Genomic DNA, 9,061 nt, shown 5'->3' with positions numbered 1-9,061 from the left:
CTGAGGGTTGTTTTCTTACAGAATGCCATTTGTTAAGGATACCAAATACATAATACACTGTTTTTGGACTATATTACTATATTATGTGGTATTGTTTATGTTTGTATGGTTATTACAGTATTGCGCTTTCTCAAAAAAGTGCATTTTTCAGATAGGAAGTTTTGCTCTTCGGCCATCGTTATGCGACTGTGTCCGTACCGCCGGTGGTTCGGGCCAATCAGCATCCTCTCGCGTGATCTCATGAATCCAGCTGCCTCGCAAGGTAAGACAGTAACAGACAGATGGTTCATCCAATCACCTGCCAAGTATTTTTTTGAGAGTACCTGCCCTTTTCCAAACAGTTTCCAAGGACGACAACTCAGAAAGTTCTGTGGAACAACAAACCATCTGGCGCGTCAGGTTACCGTTTCTGAACAAGCTATGATAACTACTGTCCTCAGGGATGAAGAAACATGTCACCCAGTGTAGCGGCGTGTCTCATTGACATGTTTTTAATAGTTTTTGGATAACAACAGAAGTGTATGACACCCAGGAATAAGATATATCAGGCTTTGGACACACACACACACACACACACACACACACACACACACACACATATACACACTATACTTGTAAGTAGGATGAGGTCATTGTTGGTTTGGCTCTGCACATGAGATTTATTGACAATAAAGAAAATATAGAAAATTGCAAGCCATATTCTCTTATCAGCAAACATTATTCTTATAAAATACCTTTAAAGAAGGTAAAAGATACTTAAAGAGGTGAACAGGTCTGTGTTTGTTGAGGTTGTGCACCCACTCACAAGATGCCAGAAAGTGTTTTCTGGTAAACACACACACACACACACACACACAGTCTGCAGTAGGACATGTCTCTGGCTCTCCGGCTGGCAGTCTGACAGCAGCATCTGCGAGGATCTGCACGCTGCGGTTGATGACACTCTGCTCTGAACTGTCATGGGAGCAGATGGTTTATCAATTCAAAGTAAAGAGGAGGAAAAATAGAGAATCAGGCTTCAGAAAAGCAAAAAAAAAACAAACAAACAAACCACCGAACGATCAAAGTATCACTGGCCTTTGGATCCCTTTCCTCTTCTCAAATATGCATGAAAGAAAGATGGTGCCATTGAAATTTATACATACAGCAGTCTGGGAATTATACTTGGAAAGGGAACCATGAGTAGTGGGCAAATGTTTTATTCTCTTTCAGATTGATGGCGGGAATATTGCAATTCAGGCTATCTAGAGAGACACACTAACGTTTTTCTACACTGCACACTGCACAGAGCTGTAACAGAGGAACAATAAAATCTATATCGACATGGCCGGGGAGTTTATGGGATAAAAGAACAAGCCTCTTCGATGTAAAAAACACACAAATGACTCCAATTTAAGTGCTCCGTTTTGTTTCACAAATGGAGTTTGAAATGAGTCTTTAGCTTATAGGAACATTTACCTCCAGGTAGACGCGTTTCTCCGACCGGATCGATGTCCGACGGCATAAAAAAAAAACGCAAACGATGTCACCGCTTCATTTGTGGGAAATATTCTGCCGGTATGGATCTTAATTTCATTTGCCTCAATTTGCATCTGAGTAATGAGTTTACAATCGGCCAGATGTAATGTGATGCAGATTTTCATGGCAAATTGAGTTTTCCGCAACCTGCCAAAACGAATGTACACGGACGAGAACGGACAATCTCACTTCAGTTATAATTTCACATTTCATATTTCACCCTGTGACTCTTTCTTTCTCTTTCTTTCTTTCTTTTTTTGGAGGCCTGTGAAAGCTCAGAGTTTATCAGTCAGGTACTAACAAGCACAGCTAAAGGTCAGCCATCCATTGAGAGGTGTGGACTTTCTGAATAATTCATCTTCACTGTTATCCTTTAGAGATTGAGAGCAGGAAAATCAATTCCACATGCATGGCACCACTGTCCGTATTTACCGCCTCGGTGTCTTAGGCAACATTTACTCTCTAATTAGTAGATAATCAACAAGTATAATGGATTTTACAACGTGGAGGAGTGTAGTGCAGTTTAGTTCCTAAATTATTAAGATACTTTTGATAGAGTAGTTCATTACAGTACGTACAGTGTTGGCAACAAGGCCGAGGTCAGTGTTAACATGCCTGAGTAACTTCTACACTCTGCAGTAAAACTGAACATTTTGGAGATGTCTTTGAGTCTTGTAGTAGTAGAGGTAAGTCTCTCAGGTCTCTGGATGCTCAGCTTACAGAGCTGGTTGTTGCCCTGCAGGTTCATCCTCTGTTTACATCCTCCAAGCAGCCCAAGATACCAAAACCCCCCAAAACCCACCCCTACCTGGTCTCACCACCCGATCACCAGACACCAACATCAATATAGAAATGCATCTCGGGAGTCGTAGATAACTTCTACCCTGAATTGTTCATTGTTGTCTACAGCTTCTGTTTCACCTCCAGTCATCTGAGGAGGGGAGATCTGTCTTTGATTTCTCCCTTTTTGACTTAAGTTGTTTTCCTTGTTTCACTAGAGATTATGGGCTGGTTTGGATCTTCTGCTGTTGAGCGCTGCAAAAAATTATCTTTTTTATTACGACTAATTGTTGTAAAGTTTTTAAGGCTTTATTTTCTTAAGACACGAAAAAAATTCACACCAAGTCAACTTGTTTCAAGTACTCTCAACAATCAAGTTTAACTCTTCTCAAAATATTCTTCTTGTGCAGCTGCATGATGTATTCTTTCTTGTTTCAAGATACACTCATTTCTAGATATCAAATTCATCATGTGTTTACAGTGGGACTCAATGACAGACAAGATACTTGATAAGATATAGATTGGGATGAAGTCCCTTGATGAATGTAATGGGGGGGAAAGTTTGGTTGTTGTTAGGTGGAGCAGAGCAGGTGGACCCAAATGCAGAGACATCAGGCACAGAAACTGAAGAATTATCTTTATGTAGACTGAACTGAAAACCAGGGCTAAAATACAAACTGAACTAATGAGGGAATGAGGAACAGGTGACCAAACTCAGAACAGGCAGGGAGCTGATAGGCTGACGAGGCTGATACAGGGCAGGTGTGTAGACGGGCAAAGGAGGGAAAGTGAGAGACTAACTAGTAAAGGCAACTAAATTAAGAACTCAAATAAGCCTTCTCCCATTCAGCCCAGTCTAAACAAACAGGGAGAAAAGTCCAAAGGGCCTCTGGTGGACTGGAGGTGGGGCAGAGAGCCAGACTGTGACAGAACCATGACAGATACTTAAATCATTGGCACAATATGAAAAGTCTAAATAGGACTAGAACTTAAGTACATAAAGTGTGTGGTTTCAGTGTGAGCTTCTGCGACTTTTTGCTCTTAAGTCTCAAGTCAGTCGAGTCTTAAAGCAGACGAGTCCATGAGTCCAGCCTAAAGTTTTCTTTTTCACAACTTCAGTCTGACATCATACATCAAGTCTGAGGCTCTGAAACCCACAACCTGATTTTTTAAGAATTAAAATAAGATGTAATCAATCCTATTGGCAGTTCCCATGAAAGTGTTTACAGAAGCATTAAAAAATGATCTACCTGCTTCAAGCACTTGGCACTGTTACTGGTTTACTGATCTTATTTTGTACTGAAACAATATTTTTATTGGAATAAACTGCTGGAGGTATTGAACAGGAGGCAGGTATTGTATTTATCTCTCAAAACTAGTGAACTTCACCCATTCAAAGATGTTTCCCCCCTGAGGAAAGAAGCACCAGACAGGATGATGAGAGATATAGATTACATATATACCAGACAGTGAGAGAGTGTAGAGTGCAGAGTGTAAATATAGTGAACGAAAAGATGAATAATTCTTTAATCTTTAATTATAACAAGGTTTAAATCACCACTTTTCAACAAAATATGATTTGTTTCTGATTAAGGTGTAAAATGACACTTTATTTACTCTGACTGGGGTCTTACTCATATTATTAGTGGAATAAAAAGGCTCCATGTAAACCAGGTACTGCTCTTTTTTAAAAAATGTTTTTGGTTTTTGAACAACAAAGAATTCAAGTGCATATTTTAATAAACATGATGGAAAGTTTGCCAGTAATGGGATTCACATTTTGGAGCTCAACAGATGGAAAAGCAGAAAAAAAAAAATCATGACAAGTGCTTTTTATCTCCGATGTACTCCAGCTGTTGCCAGATACCATCTGATCACTGAAAAAAAAAAACCACTAAATGATATTCTAACATTTTTCACAGTGTACAAAATATTAAATAAATCCCAGGAAACCATTTTGGTATCGAACCATGCGGAGAGTGTTGTCTTATTTGGCATTTAAGAGCGAGACATCAGCACAAACGGTCCAAAATTGTCTCATTGTTCTCAGTTACTGATTTCTTAATTGTCAGATGTTCTTTAAATGTATATTTTAATATATGTTTGAATGTTTTAACTCATTTCATAATGCACATACGTCTTATTTTTGGTGTATTTTTACTTTTTTCCTTTACAATGTTTCTTCTTTATCTGCTTAATGATATTTTTTACATACCCTTTTCATGCTGTCATCCATAACCTTTTTATACATTTCATTTGAAGAATTTCCATTTTCAATATTGAATGTTAACAGCACATACAGCAACCTCTGTTTGCTCTCCAATTTTTCTTTGTGTCCTATGACTATTTGCAGCCAAAGTGACCCATTTTCCTCACAGCGATCATTAAAATTCATTAAACTTTAATCTGATCTGCCTCTAATTTAAGAGACATATGACAAATCACCTACCAGTCTTTCCATACAGGCGTCACTACATCCTCGAGACGTATGAAAATCAGCCTTTTGAAAACCTAGCTACTCCATAGCAACCAGCCTGCCCGGCAGAGCCAATCGCATTCCGGCAATCATCTTTTGGCCCTTGTGGGTGGCATTTTAAAGAGCCTGTCGTCATAGTGGAAGGAGAGAGATAATGGTGAGAGAGCTCTCCGTTGTGGCCTATGGCAAATGGAGCAGAGATGTACAGAGGAGTGTGAGCTCCCTGGTTACCTTGGGATGTCCTTGAAAAGGCTGTTGATGTCATTTTCCACCCACACAACATCAGTTCCCTTTAGCCGTTCTTCTCTCTGCAAAAAATACACTTTGAGTCACATGCACACACTGGACCATCACACTGGGAACAACGTGCAAAAATACATGTTGTTGTCAAGCCTTTATATATCTCTCAAAGCTGCAAAACAAACGTTTAAAATTAAATTTATTAAATCTACCAAAGAGTTCTGTTATGTTTTCAATTGTGTCTGTCTGTCTCTTTCAGTGAGCGGGACACAGCCTCTCAAAAATACAGTATTAACCACATTTGATAGAAAAATATGGTGGAACGTTGGGTCATGGGCCACAGAGAAACTCATTCATCTCTAGTGCAGATAAACATTGGATGACACCCCCAAAAAGATATTCATTTTTTTTATATTCCCTACTAACTTCCTACCACTGGTTGCAAAATACTTTCAACATAAACCACCAAAACTCCCAGACAACAAGAACTGCAATAAAATTTAAATACTTGTACACAAATTTATAGGGAACATATCTTATAGCTTATATGTGATTTTATCACTTTTATATATTGTTATGATGTTGTATGTTTATGTTAAACATGGTCAAAGTTCCAAAACTTGAGGTGAATGTATGTAGAAATGCTCCCTGTAGTCAAAAGCCTGCTATGAACGCTTCATTTGCAAAGTTACCTCTACTTCCTTCCTGTCATGATGTTCGTAAACAGCCGTCCTCCCTGAAGCTGACCAATCAGAACAGAGTGTGCTCATCGGGAGGCAGGCCTTAAAGACACAGGAACTAAAACAGCCTGTTTCAGACAGAGGCTGAACTGAGGGGCTGCATAAAAGGAGTTTTTCTGAACTGTAAATCACGCAAAGATATTCCAGTAGAGATCTCAGAATATGATACGTCACCTTTTAATGATTTTGCTAAATTTGATGATGATGTCTTAGCTGGCATCTCCGTGCACTGTGTATAATGAAAGTAACATGAAGTAGGAAAAAAAGTACACAAACATTTAACAATAGCAGATTTAGGCAAAAGATCAAAATGTATGTACAATGCTGTGAATAAATATGAACATGAGATATGAAATGTGGAACACAAGGATGCAAAACAGGAAGTGAATATGGACATTGTAAAGCTCTAATATACTGTAAATATATGAGACAGTAGCATACAGAACAGCTAAAAACAAAAAAAATATGCTTAGATGTTTGTGTGCAAATGGCTATATAATGTATAGATGTACAATGATGATGGCAGGAACTCTTGCATGAGTGAAACAATGATGGACATTATTCAGGTAATATAAAAAGCATGAGTCAAAGTGCACAGCCCTAGTTTACTATCATCCTGCTGGACCTGCATCCACAGGTATTTATTCAAGAAGCTGGTAGCTACCATGCTGGTGTTGTTGCAGCTGAATTACCTGATATTGAATTATTCTTTAAATGTAATTCCCAGATATATACTTTACCTTTTTAATAAGCTGACAAAATATGCTTCCAAACCAAAACATGAGAGATAATTTAATAAAAACATTTCCCAACACACTCACTGATTATGCTGTTAATTGTTGTTGACCAAACATTGTCATATTTATATACTTACTGAATATCTTTTAGACTTTACTTCAGTTGTTGATATGCCGTAACAGTGAAATTTTACCTTTTTTTTCATGCATTTTGGCATGAATCCATATAGTTAATTGCTTTTTATTTACAACCGCTGAGAGCTGAACAACCTCTCACGCCAGCAGCTGCATTTCTACACTGTTCCAGCAGAACCGGACTGCACCGCTTTGTTCTCTTCCTCTTGTTCTCTCTCGCTCTGACAGCTCGCCTGATGAAGTTAACCTGAGAATCTGGGTAATAAATCAAGGCACCTTGGTTGTCCAGTTGATAACAGCTCATACTCAGCAATTATCTGCTGAATCAGATTGGTCACCGCAAGTCTAGGGAGCCATAAATCTGCTGCACCTTCTGATCCCTCAGATATATCCGAGGGAAATGAGTACGGAGAGGAAGCTGCTGACTTTCCTCTTTACGTTTCCCTTCAGGAGAGTGTGAGGAGAGGTTAGAGAGAATGTGAATTTAATGTTGAATGAAAATCATGTGACATGTTCAATTTCAGGCTCAAGCTCATTTTATGTCATCAGCCACAATGGGAGTTAAAGGATATGGCTGGCGATTTTCTATATTTCTCTTACTGTCAACAAATTTCACATGCGGTAGACGCCACTGAGCATGTGCAGGAACCAAGCAGCAACCTCCGGAGCTGTAAAATGAAGCCAAAAACTGCAGTTCCTTGAACGACCACTTGAGGCTCCAAAAGCGAGTCAATCCCCATAGACCCCCATGTTAAAATGCCCAACTTTACAGCAGAAATAAACATGTTTACAGCCTGGTACAAAAAACGGTTTTGGTCTCTATAGCTAATATCCCCTTTCATGACAACTGTACAGGGGATGAATTTTTTTTTTTTAACTCAACTGTTTAAATTTTATTAAGCCGTAAAGTTATGCATAATGAAGGACATGGCTGCTTTGAGTGACAGGTCCGCCAGCCGCTAGGTGGTTGGGTGGTTGGATGGGAGTTAGGCAGAGTCACACACTGCCAAGATGGCGACGGCCGGAGCGGCTCTCTTTGAGCTTCAAAACCGCTCTTCAGAAACCAACGGGTGACGTCACGGTAACTATGTCCATATTTTTACACAGTCTATGGCGGGAACGCAGTTCTGTTTAGAGGTTCGCTAGCTTGTTGTGCTACATATCACCACCTCTTGACTTTGTACTGAAGTTCCTTGAGAAATTTACAATGTAGTACAAAGTCAAGAGGTGGTGATATGTAGCACAACAAGCTAGCAAAGCTCTATAAACAGAATCGTGTTCCCACATGTAAGATATGATTGCTGTTATTGGTCTGTGGAGCCGGTGATGAAAGAACATGTCACCTGGTGCAGCGGTGTGGCTCACTAATATGTTTTTAATCATTTTTGGACAACAGAGGTCTACGACACAGTGGTATAAGATATATCAGGCTTTGGATAAACACTTGTAAGTAGATCACTTCATTGTTGGTTTGGCTCTGCACATGAGATTTGTTGACAATAAGAAAAGCATAGAAAGTCGCCGGCCTTATCTATTGCCCTCCAAGAAATACCTTTAGACACCTTCAGAAGCATGTTGTTGTCTTAACAGTTAACTGCTTTCATGTAGAAGCACAGACAGTGATACTAAGGTGTTAACTGGGATAAAAATGTTCTTGTTGCAAGTTGCTTGTGCAGCAAAATAATAAACCAAAATTGAAAATGTCACATCCTCCTGTTAACAGGGCGACCAGCCTGCAACCATTCCCCTGAATTACAATGACAGCACGCTCATGCACTGCAACACTTCCATCACCCACATGCCTTCATCCCCTCGTCTGACTCATAACCTTCATTTGAATTCCAACTCACGGTGCAACTCATAGCCAAGCGCCTTTGAGTATCAGTCCAGCGCGGATAGACTGGAGTTGTTTTTGTACTCGGTGACAAAGCACTCCTGGGCCCGCCTCCTCTATTTCACCACGGCATGGTTCAGCGGTGCAGTTAGAGGTGATAAATGATTTATTTTCCTCAGTGTTCACCATAGTTGCTCAACTTTGCCCGAGCTGTTTCCACTCATAACAGTGTATGATTTACAGTATGCGGGAAACATTTGGGTTTTCTTTGATGCTCTGCTGCCTGGATCGGAGTGGATGATACGATGTGAACGCAGGACTTCAGCTGCACAAAACAAGGCGACAGTGAACACGTCGCTCCCCATGAATAATGCAGCCTTCTTCGAGTGCTGCACCTTGATTTTAGATGGAACTGCGCTGCATCCATCAGCACAATCAGTGTGATTATTAAAGCATTAGGTTGCCATGGACAGAGGGATTGTTTCACCACGCTTCGGCGAAATCGGATCAGAGGTGTAGGCTACGTCATTATGACAAATGAACGGCGTGAAAAGTGTGGTGCCTCACTGTGGGATGATAAGTGTAATTTAGAAAATGGCAG

General features: G+C 39.9%; 1 long non-coding RNA gene across 4 annotated transcripts; it reads right to left on the bottom strand.

The window, feature by feature from the left end:
- Window positions 1–644: 644 nt before the first annotated feature.
- Window positions 645–7,246, bottom strand: LOC121885028. Of its 4 annotated transcripts, none has more exons than XR_006092442.1 (5): window positions 5,707–7,246; window positions 5,006–5,082; window positions 4,748–4,900; window positions 1,459–4,175; window positions 645–954 (listed from the first exon to the last, which is right to left on the bottom strand). It is a non-coding gene; the product is annotated as an uncharacterized LOC121885028 (long non-coding RNA). The 4 variants fall into 4 exon arrangements; XR_006092443.1 differs by having other exon boundaries at window positions 645–4,175; window positions 5,707–5,983; window positions 6,629–7,246; XR_006092441.1 differs by having other exon boundaries at window positions 645–4,175.
- Window positions 7,247–9,061: the final 1,815 nt, after the last annotated feature.

This window comes from Thunnus maccoyii, chromosome 18 (genome assembly GCF_910596095.1).
Source record: "Thunnus maccoyii chromosome 18, fThuMac1.1, whole genome shotgun sequence".
Taxonomy (NCBI): Eukaryota; Metazoa; Chordata; class Actinopteri; order Scombriformes; family Scombridae; genus Thunnus; species Thunnus maccoyii.
This window is presented reverse-complemented; position numbering and strand designations above follow the sequence as displayed.